This window comes from Tachysurus fulvidraco, chromosome 3 (genome assembly GCF_022655615.1).
Source record: "Tachysurus fulvidraco isolate hzauxx_2018 chromosome 3, HZAU_PFXX_2.0, whole genome shotgun sequence".
Classification (NCBI taxonomy): domain Eukaryota; kingdom Metazoa; phylum Chordata; class Actinopteri; order Siluriformes; family Bagridae; genus Tachysurus; species Tachysurus fulvidraco.
The window spans coordinates 15,643,408-15,658,791 of NC_062520.1; positions in this window are offsets into that span (position 1 = coordinate 15,643,408).

Consider the following 15,384-nt stretch of genomic DNA (forward strand, 5'->3'; position numbering starts at 1 on the left):
CATCATGGGGAAGACAAAAGTACTGCCAATGGACCTGCAGAAAAAGGTACAGTAGATGAACTTTATAAAGCAGAAAAAAGATATAAAATCTCAGCACTCGAAAATGCCAGTAAGTACTGTTCAAACTCTGATAAAGAGGTGGAAATAAGAGGTTCTGTTAATTAATAAGCCACTGTCAGGTAGACAGACGAAGAAAGATTTTAACCACTACTGCCAGAAGAATAGAGAGAGAGAGATACAGGCTGCTCTTGAAAAAAGTGGTGTTGTTTCTAGGAGCACAATAAGCAGGTACGTACTGTAAACACAAATGACCTGTATGGTTGAGTTGCCAGGAGAAAACTTTTTGCCAAGAAGTATGGGCAGCAGTACTACCTGAGAGAATTAAGAACCTTATGCACGATTATTACAAAAGACTTCATGCCATCATTGATGCTAAAGGGGGAATGCACAATCAAAATAACTAAAGGTATGCAAACTTTTGAAAAGGGATTATTTACTTAAAAATTGCCTTCTTACTCATGTTGTCTTTAAAAAATGGTACACATCTTGCAATTTCTCCACAGGGAATATATAACTGTATATAATATGTGGTTCTCCTGTATTCCTTGAAAAGCAGGCAGTATAATTAGTTGTACAGCTTCTATTGGCAGTTTTTGATTGTCTCTAAATTTTATAGCTGACAGTGAAGGTTTATGACCGAGCCACCTGCCAGTGTCCTGCCATGGTATTGCCAGATTTCCGATCCTATTTCAGAATAGTCTGGCTGTCTTCTAAACATCAATGCACACCATTAGTACTTTAGCACAACCTTTATAATGACTCTTTTGTTTTTACCAAGCCGAGGTAGTGCCTTTGGAGAAATCAGGTGCATTGAAGTGTGTCAGTTTATTCCCAAAAGAAAATACAGCTTCTAGGGCATCATAGTGTTTGTTTTTGAGTGCTTTACTGGTGCATTGCAATACTGAGGGGAACTGACTACAGAGGTGTTCAGCACATTGTGTGTTAAATTACAAAGCATTAACTACACAAAGACCACATATCTGAAGTAATTAAATGCCTAGCTCAAAGCTAGCCGAGTATTATTTAGCTTTAAAGAATTCACTTTGTGAAGTTTTGTAAGTCTATTAAAGTTTTCTAGACAGGAAAACTCCTGACATGTTGAATGAAAGCTAACCATGAATTTTGCTAACAAATGCTTCATAATTGTTTTGAAAGATATTCAAAAAGCTTATTGTATTTTGGTGGATGTTTTTTCTATTATTTAAAATGACACCATAAAAGCTGATGAAGAGGAAGCTATAGAGATTCCTCCTTCTGTAATTTGACATTTGTGGGTGAAACATTACTGTTTCCTTTTCACTGCTAGAGCTGGAGGCAGGGGCAAGGAAGGTAAAAGATAATATTATTGGTTAACCTCTTTTCCCTTAGGCACTACTGAGTTGGTAGTGTTTTCCCACAGCTCTACAATTGTAATTGTGCAAGGTACTGTACATGTACAGAGTCAATGAAATGCACTTCATAACCAGAAGTGCATAGATGGCTTATTTACAAGTGGCAGTGTAATAAATAAGGGTATGATGTTATACAGAAGGTGTAGTAATATGTACATATAACTGAATGAGGGTATATATAGTGTGGTTTTTATATAAGTATGATACAGTATGAAGTAGTATGACAGATGTACAAAAAGAATGAATATATATATATATATCCACCTATGAACAATGGTAAATAGTGGTACTAATGATCTGTTTTAAATGAGAAGATGATAAAAAATCTTATACCCTGGGAGGGATTACTAGGCACCATGAGACACCATACACACAAATTCACACCTATCAACAATTTTTAGTGGCCACTTATCCACCTCTCAGCATGTTTTTGGAGGTGTGAAGAAACCAGAGAGACCAGAGGGAACCCATATGGTGACTCAGAGAACAGGAAAAACCTCACACAGATAGTAATCTGAGCACCAGATCAAACTGGGGACTTTGAGGTGCCAATGACACTGCTGTACCATCATGTTGCCCACACCATATTTTATATAACTGTATATAATTATTACATAAACACCCGTCTATTTATTAAGCTCAGTATTCTATTACCCTTCCGTTGCATTCTTGCATTAGGATTTACTGTTAAAAACAGATGTTTACCTGTTCTTATCTGCCAAGTATAAGAATTTTTCAAAATCCAAATATTAATTAAATACAACCCGTATAACAATGATAATTTACTGAATAATTTAGAAGACAACGGTTTTTAATATGATCTAATTGAAACTATGGCCATGGTTGCAGAATATTCAGGTCTCACTGACTTTTAAAAAAAACAACAAAAAACTTTTTAAATGATCAGATTACTCAGCATATTTAAACACACTGTACACTAGCAGATTTAGGGACACCTTGCCTTTATTTCCATTTTGAAATTTATGTCCATGAATGCCTCAAGGCTCTTCAAGAGACCTTTTAGATGAAGAAGACAGAGCTGTGTGTAACAGAACATCATGTCCTGCCATTTGACATTAAATCTGGCCATCAAAAGGTCTGTAAGGTCACCAACCAGCTCCACCGACCACAGTCTATTAACTAAAAACATTGCCAAAATATTTACATGATGACATTTCTTAAAATAAACACGATTAGCCCTTAACATCGTTGTATCACAGGGAGATGTAAAAGCTTTTACTTACTATGTATTACATTTGCAGAACTGTGAGACCTTGTTTTGACCGTTGTATATTCTGGTTTCCTTTACATTATAATTTCTAGCTAAATTGACACACAGTAGTAGAGTAATACTTCAGTCCAGGTTATGTTGCTCTTAATCTTCTACAGCAGATGTGAGATTGTCATCTTGCTTTCTTAATGGAAAAATCTACCCTGAAGATCTAAGCTGTTAATCTTTTTATTAACATACGATCTTCCATGATCTTGCAATTTATTTTGTTTTGTCTGTTCTGTAACTCAGTATAGTGATTAAACTAAGAAATGAAACATAATGAGTAAACTTAACTTTCATAATAATCTTTAATTCAACTCACAAGTAGTCAAAACCATGGGTTACTGTGAGTTTACTTTAAAGTTATACTATAGGTCAATAAAGCGTATCAACTTGAGTTCAACATCCAAAACACGATTTGACAATATCATATAAGAATTAAACAGAAAAAAAAAGTTTTTGTAAATTAATGGGGCTTATATCATCATCAGCACAATGAAAATCAAAGAGAACCGATCTTACTGCCGGCTAACACTTTAGATATCCAACTATGCATTGAATCTGGTGTTTTACAGCAAACCTTTACACTACTGTATTTGTCTAGTCAATTCCTAGCATTCTTATCAAAATATTATTTTATTTTATTTTTATTTTTATTTGTCTTTTGGTCTAAAGTACTGTAAACTTACAGCGGTATTATAATGCGTTTATTGCACTCATTGAGGCATAAAGAACATAATCATTCAGTGCACAGTGGCAGTATAAAGCAACCCTGTAGTATAGAAAAAAAGCCAGAGGATTTTCTTGCTTTTCCTGGCCTGGCCGGCAATACATTATTACAGATAAACTGTGTTCTGAATGCAAACTGCCGTAACAAGCTTTTAGGGCAGAAGCCATTTTTTTTCTTGCCTGGAGAAGTGCTTCGTCAGCATTCTTATTCAAATGCCATTTCTTTCAATAAGAAGAACTTTCCAACCAACATGTCATCTTTCTTGACTTATGACCCTTGGTTTTAGGGTCTGTAATGACGATTGATTGGTTATTGAGTTTTATTGAATGAGCTTTTTTTTTTTTTTTTTTAAATTCACCAGCTAGCAATTGGAGATTTGCAAAGACTGTTTAACTTATGCTCCTTTACAACTTGAGTCCACTGAGTAATAGCTGTTTAATGCATCTTCTGTCAAATAGACTAGAGGCTTGACCCTATTAATCCAGCATTGCAAATGGAAACCCAAGTCTTAAGCTTTTATATCAACTTTTTGCTTTCCAGAGAATGCCCCGTGTAGCTTTGCCAAGGCAATAAAGCTAAATAAAGCTACCATTGCTTAGCTAAAGCCCAGTCTGATATGTGGAAAATAATGGCTTTGTGTCTGATTAATTCTGAGTGAGCATGTTACTAACTCAGATAAATCATTTGTAGTCACCATGAGATTAAATAGTATAAAGATATTTTATTAACAAAAAATGTAAAACTATGATTTCATGCATTTTATCAAAACGTATTGATAGCACTGAGAAACACCCAAGAAACAAGTACCATTACATCTTAGACATGTCTCACAGTCATCCTATGCTCAATATCTATAAGAAAAAAATCCCTTTTAGTTCAGTAGTAAAATTTATGTTCCTGAAGCAGTGATGTGAGATTATGTGATACAATTACAGCATTTGGCAGATGCTTTTATGAAGTGCGACTTACAAAACTGCTCTGTAATCTCCATCAGAAATGTCCTCATGCTACTACAAAAGGTTCAGGATCTTAGATAAAGTTAAAAACCTTGTTGAGAGGAGTTAGTACATCTATTTTAGAAATATTTGACATTGCCTGACATAAATATTATGATCATAATAAACAGTTGAACCAAGGGCTGAACCAAAACTGGAAAGGCCTTCACTGAAACTGAAAGAAACCCTAACAGTTGTTCTTTAGTATGTAATCGAATCAGATGGAACAGCCACACAAACTACTTGTTGACAATCCAAACTCCTGGAAGGCAAACGACTTTATCTGTTTAGCTCATTTAATCATGTCCACTTAATTTTTGTGGACCTGGGTAAGTGAGTGTCAAGTGAGTCAACTCTCTTAAGGACTCCATACAGAGCAGGCTGAAAAAGAACACTGGGTATTTTCAGACTAATTGTTTGCTCTGGCACAATTGGAAAATGGTAAGAAATGAAATCACTCAACATAAAAAAAGAAAAAGAAAGGACTGAGCAGAATATGTTCCAATTCCCCAAAATTGCAACAGAGGTTATTGTGCCTTTTATTTTGAAATGATTTTTCAAAATAAAAAGAGTTATATTGCATGAAAATGAGGCATTAACTTGGCCTCCTACAATTGACTATAGACCCTTCAAGCCATTAATAAATAAATAATTAGAAATTAAAAGAATTTAAGTCAACAATATAGCAAAAGCAGTGACCAGTGCAAATTGACATTGTATGATATTCATAATCTAATGTACATAATGCTTCTTGTTAAGGTGCTGATTTATTTCACAATCAGATAGGATATAAAGATAAGGACTGCCATGTGAGATCACAAATAAGAGCTCCAGCTAGTATAGCTTGGGGAATATTATTATTTTCTGGATAATTAACTGAATGAGACCATGAATAAAATCCCGATGTGTGATGGGTACGTCTGCCAGAGTTGGTTTTTGGCTACTTGTACAATTCATATTAAAAGAATTACAAAAATTTGACATTTCCTTTGTTGCATGTTTTTATGTCTCATGATATGTCAGTGTAGGCAATTAACCCTAGGCAAATCTGCACAGATCTGTAAGATTAAATTTAACCAAAATCTGAACTTTTTTCAAAATGTATATAATAAAGCAAATAACACGTTTAGTTATAATATTTGCAATAGATTGGCCTGTTTTGCAATTTTCTCAACACACAACAAGGTGTATGGATTTTACTTACTCCTCCTGTTTTGTCAACAGACAGAGTTGTTAAAGTTCACATAGATGCAAACACTCAACTCTGTTCTGAGTGTTAGCATGATTATGCTGGAATAACTACCTTCATTTCTTTCAAGCATTACAGATATGAACACTGGCTATTGTAGTTGAGCGATAAGACATTTGAAAGGCATTTGATTTCAGTACATTTTCTGAATTGTATGGTACTGTACAGTTCATACTAAAACAGTGATCTAATGCAACCTTGACCAGGATAGAATTGTTAATGAATATGAACAAATTAGTTCATGTCTCATTTGTCACAAGAAACTCCAAGAGTAACATATTTATTATCTCACAGTCTCAACATATTGCTAAGTGAATATGGGTTTGAAGAAGAAAGGCAGGAAGACTAACCATGCATTTTATTTTATCAGCCAATCCAAATTTTTAATATGTTTTTCCTGGAGTGAATATCCAATTTCAATTTAATATGAGACTGCTAGGTGATAACACTTCCATGACATTATTGTGTTTTGAACTAGTGTGGAATACTTTTTAACATTTGGATCATTTGTGCTTGGTTGATTTTGCAAAACGTTGGAGATTGTGTTTTATGGTGCCTGTCTTGAATAACATCTGGCATTCAGAGATGTTATTCTGAAAAGCATCACAGGGTTAAAGTAATTTCTACAAACATTACTGTTACTGCCACGGTGAGGTCTGATCAGGAAACCTGTTTACCCACATGCTACATCTGCAACATATACACACGTTTGTTCAGCCTGAGTGGCACATTGAGTTAAACACTTCAGTAACACTACTGAGAAAAAATGAGAAAATAATGCCTGACTAATACTTGGAAATTGTGACTGTTTGAACTCTATTCGAGGACAACAGCTCTGCAGTTTTCCACTGTTTGCCACTGTGGAGCATTTTAATCCACTGGGGAACAGCCTATTTAGTAAACATGTTTATTCATTTTGTTTTATCATGTTCTGAGCTACAGTTACAGAATGTCCTCGGAAACCTGAACACATAGCAGCAAACCATATAAGCATAAATGATCACCACATAATTAGCTCATTTAATAAAGACCCGAATTGTCAGTAATATACAGTAGCTGTAAAAGCCATGTGTGTGGTGTAGCGGGCTAACAGTAAAATCATTATTTTCTTAGCAATATACCCTATAAGGCTAAAAGCATGAGGAAAATATATGGCCACATCCACTTCCAACGTGAGCATAAAACCAAACACAGAAATTTAATCTCCAAAGATAAACCTTGGTAGTAGAATGGCATTGTCACAGGATACCACCATTCAGTTTGTGAAATTTGTGCCCTGAGAGATCAGGAGTGATGAAATGTGTATATCTGACAGTCTGAAGATGAATCTGGGTTTGGTGGATATCAGCTCACTGCCTACTATACTGCAGTAGTAAAGTTTGAGGAGGGGCAGCTCCATATTAATGCCTATGGTTTAGAGTTACTTTTATATCAATACAGTCTGGTCCATGTCTGATATGGTCCATGTCTGAGGTTTTATCATCATAGTTGTAATTAACAGTGTTTTAAGCTCTCCATTGGGCCCCTCTGGCTCTAAAGGCTTGTGTAGCATGAGAAGTTTGTAGAAACAGCAGTCTGTGGTCAAACCCCTACCCTATGCCATCTTAAATCAGAAGTGCCAGGAACAGCGTCCTTTTAAAACGACACATCCTGCCACATGTATGATGACTGGCCTTTGGCTAAATCAGAAGGCTGGATGTTCCCTGCACAAACTATGATTGACAAACAAAAATTGAAATTAAAAGGCACTAGATATTCTTAGTTTCTCAGGGAACTGAAGGGGCAGGTTTCATGCAATGGTGAGAAGGGCTGGTTTTGTTTTCTTCACATCCTCATTACTTCTCAGCTCCTGTGGCTCTGCCTGGGATGTTGTCTTTGTCTGAGCACATGCACATGGTGGTTGGCTTCGCAAAAGACCAGCAGTGACTCATTGTGGTTTCTAACAACATTCCTCTCAGAAGCTCCTGAGTGAAAAAGCACTCTTGTTCATCAGATTAAGAGCATGAGAAAGCAAGGAATAACACAGAGACAGAATGTTTGGTGCATGAAATCTATGAGATTGGTTCTAAACTAAGTTTGCACCAGAAAGAGTAACACATCTGTATCTTGTTAGCCATGACTTTGACAGTTGCAGATTATTTGTTTACCTTGAACATTAGTTATCTGGAACTTTTGCTTTTGTTTAGTATGTCTCTTGCTGTTTTATTCTATCATAAGCTAGATCTGAATTTATGACATTTTATGAATGAAGAAAGCATGCTCTGATTTGGTTTAACTTAGAATTCTGAACTGTAAAATCTTTCATTATTAGGCGGTAATACAATCCTAATGAGGCACCAGTCCATTGCAGGACACCATGCCCATACACTTTCACAGAAACATTCACACCTAGGGGCAATAAAGCAATTAAGCATAACCGATGCACCTACAGTAATGGCATGGAAACCTTCACACACACGAGAAAATATGCAAAACTCCACAGAGACATATATATATATCCACATATATACACACTATATGTGTGGTGTGTGTGTGTGTGTGTGTGTGTGTGTGTGTGTGTGTGTGTGTGTGTGTGTGTGTGTGTGTGTGTGTGTGTGTGTGTGTGTGTGTGTATGTGTGTGTCCACTGACATAAATAACACAGTCTACAAAATGTGAATATTGGTATTATGTTACAACAGATGACCTATTGGAAAATCCAGGGTATTAAGCAAAATAGGAATAGTAGGAGCAGCTTGATAACAATGTGATTTACTCAACACATCCTGATGACCTTAAGATATATTTAAGCAATATGTCTGCGATGAGGTTTACTAGACTTAAATGATAAACTTGTTAGAATGCTCAAATGCTCCTTTTCATGCTGACTCATACTCAACATATTTAAGTGAGTCATCTTAGCCATCTAACCTTAATTTTAGTTCTTATAAACCACATAACATTTTTTAAACTACAATTAGTAGTCTATATAAGGAATCCCACAATATGGGAGAAAACTGAGGTTGTGGGAGCCTTGTGTGTGTTTTATGATAAAACCCCAATCAACAGTAAGCTTTCTCCTTTGGAACACCACTCGGGCCTTCTCTCATTACCAGTGATATGCTGGAACGCAAACTGTAAGCGAGACTGATAACAGTGCATCAGACACTAAATTTACTCATCATACAGGGGATTGAAATTGAGAGCCACCTGTGCAAAGAGCTCAGATGTGCCTGAAAGGTTACGTGTATAGTGCAGACAGTCGAAGAGAGCATGTTTTTGTGATTTCACGTCAACTGAAGAGAACTATGTTTGTTGCAGCTACTGCAGATATTCTGCTAGTAATTCTTCTTATTTAAATAACAGACCACATACTCGCTGCTATGGGATTGAGGAACAGGTTTATTTTTCAGCTTATTGAGATAGACTCTTATCTGGGGAGTAGAGAGCAGCTGCCGTCCTCACTCATTAATCCTTTGCTTTGAGCATCTATCGCTCTCTGAGAGTTCCCACTGGAGAGGGGGCAGCTGTGATACATACCTTGCCTACAGGCACGTACATCACTGTTCCAAGCATGCTGCTTGTTTATGTAGGAAAACAAGCTATGAAAATTTCACATATCACAAAAATGATCTCAATAATAATATCTGTCTTATTCCACAGTGCAGATAAGACCCCCCCCCCCCAAAAAAAAAAACCAAACAAACAAATATTTGTGGCATTCTTTCTTGTCTGACAGTCGGAGCCTGATGTCTGAGTCTGAATACTTTTTGTGATTTTTCAATGTTATCCCTAAATGCCATCCCTGAGAAATGGCAATTTCTGACTTAGCTGTATGATGTCGAAACTAGTACTGACTGAAAGAGAAAATGAGTGATATTTAACCACATGCATGAAAGAATTTGAACAACACACAAGAGATCATTTCATGGAAGCTAATCATTAGCCAATTCTTATCTCTGCTAGCTTCCTACATAGAATGGTTTCATGTGATTGAATTCTACACTGATTTCTGTGAAGCTGCTTTATGTTACTGTCTAATGTTAAATGTGCTAATCAAAGCAAATTGAGTTGCAACAAAACATGCGTTTCTGTCTTGTCAAGCTAAAAGCTACCCATGATTTAAAATATATAAGCCATAGCTAAATGATCCTTTTGATAACGCTGCTTGGTACTCTAAATGTAACCAACTACGCTGAAGGTACCCTATATGGCTAAAGGTTTGCAGACACCTTACCAACACATCCATATGTTAACCTTCCCCAGAAGCAAAGATTTGTTTAGACTATCTTAGTATGCAATAGCATTACAATTTTCCTACATTGGAACTAATAGTTTTAAACATGTTCCAGCATAAAATACCTCTAGGCACAAAGTGAGGTCCATGAAGACATGGTTTGCGAAGGAAGGCATTGGAATAATTCGAGTGGTCTACACAGAACCCTGACCACAACTCTTCTGAACCCTATTAGCATGGATTGTGCAAAGCCGACTGAAATGTTCAAAAATCTAGTGGAAAGCCTTCCCAGAAGAGTGGACATAATTATGATAGCAAAGGAAGACTAAATCTGGATTGAGGAAAATAATGGTTGTTCAAACAGCACATATGAGTGTGATGGTCAGGTGTCCAAAAACGTTTATAGTGTAGTTGATATATTCAAACTACTCTTAGTACAAAAGTTAACAAAACTCTTAATATGAAGGCTTCTTAATACAAAGATACAAACAACACACAAGTGAGAAATACAGAGAGAACTCACTCCTTTACTCTTGGCTCAGTTAGTTTCTGAAAATGGCTGTTTTCTATTATCATTTCCTGGTGACAAATGTAGCTATTAACTAAAAAGAGACACTTGATGGCAGTTCTGTTAGTACAGTAGCTAGTCTTTCCTCCATCTTGGATATCAGATTGTATGGTTGTTATGTGTTATCTTATTGTTTGGATGTAAGTGGATGTACCCAAAGCTATGCATACTAATCAATGTATTTAATGAAACGGCTACAAATAAGAAAAGACAAGACAAAATTTTAGAATCTTTCCAAAAAATGTTATCATGATGTTTCTCTGTTGTGTTGCTTTTGTTTTGTTTTCTTAAGTATTATACTCTGGTCATGATTTGTGTTCATTTGTCATCAGTATTTGTTCTAGTGATAACACCAGGTGCTGTTGTTTCCTGCTGACACGAATTATGACCTAATCAGCAATTTAAAACTGCAGTGGCCAGTTCGCCCAACTCTCTCTCAACTTTCCTAACTGCCTCTCTCATGCTCTCATACACATGGGATTGCATTCATTCGATATTTAAGGTATAAGTGCAATTTTAACGGAATGTTTTTTCAAAGAAATGCTGTAGATATTTTTATATCAGAAAGGCATTTAACAAGGCCTCTGATGCAAAGGCTGCTTTTTAGCAGTAACTCCACCTCACCCAGCTGCTTGGAGTAGGTTTCATGGAGAGGTTTTATGAGTATCCCACACTGCATTATATGAAGAGTCTATTTAGGTCTGGATAGTTGGCAAGGAGCTGTAAGTAAGGGATTAGAAACTAAAGTTAGCCAAGGCCAACGTGTAGCTAGGAGAGAGTTTTCTAAACAGAGCAGGAACTGCAAGAATTTTTTAAATTAATTTGTAGTATGATAAAAGAATATATATATATATATATATATATATATATATATATATATATATATATCATTTAACTGTTCAGATCATTGACACATATAAAAAAATTCCTTCTAAATCTCTCCTTTTCACCATTTTCAACAATTTCCTTATCTTAAACCCGTAACCTTTATGTATTTTGTAATATATGGAAATTTCCCATTAATCAAAATGTAACCACACAACAGTATCTAATTACTGTACAAACAGTGAGTTTCATTAGTTTCATTACAGAAACACTCGTGAATTTGTGCCTTCTGACAGGGCTTTGCACTTTCATTATTTTCCTGTGAGGTCAAACTTCACACTGGCTACTACTCAAAATATTCTAACCACAATGCCAAAACAAAACCTTATCAGAGAAACCTACATTTTGAGTCAAAGCCCTGTTGCTAAAATCATTTCCCCCTATTCAAACTGATGAGTCACTGAGATCACACCAGTACTGCTAAATATCCACACCATATATATATATATATATATATATATATATATATATATATATATATATATATATATATATATATATGTATGTATGTACAATATTTCACAGTGTTTCACCTGTTTAACATTAGCTTGGAGTATATTTCAGTATGTGAACCTTTAAATATTTTGACAGTCCAGTGCAATGCTGCTAAAGATACTTGACAGACACATTGTTTAAAAGCATTCACAGATACACTGAGAATGTGGTGTACTGTATGTGGTGTAATATGCATTAGCGTTTAAGTCAAATTGATTACGGCGGTGAGTGGTGCATGCTGTATTTGACACAGAGCTTTGTTGTTTTCACATGATTGAATATGAGCTACACCCAGGAAGCAAACAGATATTCTAAAATTAGAAGTGTCCTTGGTGATAGTGAACAATTTGAATATATGTCAAACTTTTCTGAAAGGCTAAGAACGTTTTAGTCTATATTATTGTAATGATTTTCATATGGCCTACAGTTATGATAAGACCCAGCATGTGGTAGAACACATAAAATTCTCGAATGAGAATTTTCCTGTATATTGACATTACATCAAGCCTATTTGTTCAACTATATTATATATGTTATATTGTACTATACACCATATATTATACTGTTATTTCACACATTTTATTTAATGTAATTATCACACTTTAATACATTTCAAATATTTTCCCTTAGTCTTTGTCACCCACAGCAATGAAACAGTGTGGCTGAAAAAAGGTCATGATATGGGCATGATATGTAATGCCTTTAGTCAACATTGGTGTATGATGGTTCTAATTAAAGTTTGACAACAGCCTCTAGACAGTGGCACCTTCTTGGGTTCCACTCACCATCCCAGTCAGTGCTGACACAAACAGGTACTGGTGACGTCTATTACACAGAAACATCTAGAAGTTAGCAATACACTGGCAAGAACAGCTTTATGAAGCCATGCAGTTGTGAGCACTTGTTAGCTCCACAAACTTTGTTTTGCTAACCAGCTCTGTTTGCATTAATTGCACTGTATGTCACTCTGTGTAAGGGTGTGCCAAATGCCAGAAATGTAAACGAGAAGTTAAACAAGAAACACATCTTGCATGTACTACAAAATATGCTTTAATGCCATACAAGTCTGCACACTGCTACCTGCAATTGATGAATCTAGCTAACATTCAAAAAAAAAGATAATTGGATTAATACATTAAATCACAAGACAACTATCAACTGATTAATAGGTTCAAAATTCAGTTCAATTTATTTGTATATCGTTTTTAACAAGTAACATTGTCTCAAAGCAGCTTTACAGAAGTATAGAAATAGTATTAAAAATGATTTAAAGTTTAAAATAAAGTTACTATATATATCTATTACATCTAGCCCTATAACTAGATTTTCATGATCAGGGTTTAGCAGAATTTGACAAAATCCTATAATATACATATCTTAATCACATTTGTAGGATTAAACTCATTAAGATGATTGTAGTAATCAGTTATCAGTCTAACCGGTCACTGTCTACAATGTACATTTTTTACTGTTGTCCTGCATTGAACTCTTCTGATACTGTTTAAGTTGGGTGTCTGCCATTTTGACTCAGGGTTGTTATCCCTTTGTGTACTATGATGATTCACATTTGAATTCACATTTCTGTGTTGCAAAATGTAAATCCATCAAGATTATTTTATATTCGCATTCAGCTCTTTCAAGCAGCTTTTCAGACATCTGCTTTGAATGTTCTAAAAAGGGAAAGGGTCGAATGAACGCTATGCTCATGGAAGTATATTTAGAGCAACAAACAGTAATTACTAGTCACAAACTAAAATTTAGCTCATCTCTATAAAGAGGAGTCTGGATTGGCTTGACTTGCTGTGTGAAACAAAAACAAACCTATAAAATATGTTGTAATATAATGAGATCTTCATGAACAATGTGATGTAATTATATCTGACTTTTGCTTTAACAAAGAAATATTTGAAACATTTTATGTTTTAGCTCAGTCATTCCTTTCCATTGACATTGTGCAGATATAAGCACAATAACTTTTACAATTTTTGAGCATAAAAATATTTTCTTAGAAGCTTTACAGTGATTACAATGCAGATACAGATAAGACACTAGACAGACAGACAGACAGACAGACAGACAGACAGACAGACAGACAGACAGATAGATAGATAGATAGATAGATAGATAGATAGATAGATAGATAGATAGATAGATAGATAGATAGATAGATAGATAGATAGATAGATAGATAGTATTAGATATTATCCATGTCAGTGTTCCATGTCAGTGTTCCATGTCAGTGTATTGGGCCATAACAGCCTTTTCTTAGAAGTAGAATTATCTGAAGTCTAATGTTGTGCTAAGGTTCCATTGAAACCAACACCACCAACATCAAAAACTATGCCAGTATGAGCTCTGTAATGGACTAGTGTTTTATTGAATAATGACCAATCATGTATAACATTTAGCAGATACAATAAAGGGAATCGTATATATCTAGAAAGTTTAATAACACCTTGAGATAGAAGTATAAATGTCTACATATGTATAAATGTACACTATTTTGACATTAAATCACTGAATTTGCATATTCAATCATCAGACCCCGAGTTGCAAGCAATTTACATAATGTCATTTACACCATTTACACATGCTCATGATCCATTAGTGAAAAGTATTTAATGCAGTTTAAAAAAAAGTATTCTTTCTTAATGGGTATAGTCCCACAGTCACAGTCATATAGTCACGATAAGTTATCTAGTTATCTATTTCTATACTGAAAATAACTGAAAAGGTATCATGTTATATATTGTATACACTGAAAAAATCCCTGAGTAGGTATTAGGATGAAACCTTTAGATGAACCAGAGTAAAATAGACCAGAGTCCATCCTCAACTGGATGACACAGGATAGTGTGCAATTCTGAATCTATGATGTATTAGTTTTTACATGAAGACTATCTTGTTGAAGAACTGATTTGAGTGCAATTGCAGTCCAAAGTGCTACTGTCATCAGTAATCCTATGTATCTCTAGGCTGTCTATATGGAGCCAACCTCAGCCGCAGAAAGTGGCCTCCAACTGATGAGTACACCATCTTGAAGTATTACATCATGATTGATCAGATACATCAAGAGAGCAGAGTGTGTCTGGATGAGTTACTGGTCTCTTTACTGGGATTACTGGTATTTCACAGATTATAAAGACTGGACATATTAACATTTCACCTACAATTCAGTACCCTTTTTATTTTTAATATCGTTATACAAAATAGAATTTAGTGTTCAATATAAACGAATTGAGGAAGTGTTAAGAGACAGGGGAGCAGCCAGTTCAGATTACTGGACTGAATAGTATTTTAAATAAAAAAAAAAGTACACCACCTGTGGTAAGGCATAATCTGTTTGCGTAGTAGCTTGGATTATTATCGACTCGATTTAGTTTGAGATTTGAGACCCCGACCTCAGAAGCGCGTTTTCTCTGACCGGCAGAGAAAAAAAGGAGGAGGAGGAGCAGGAGGAAGAGGAGGAGCAGGAGGAGGAGGAGGAGGAGCAGGAGGACAAAAACTGAACATGTGTTGCGCC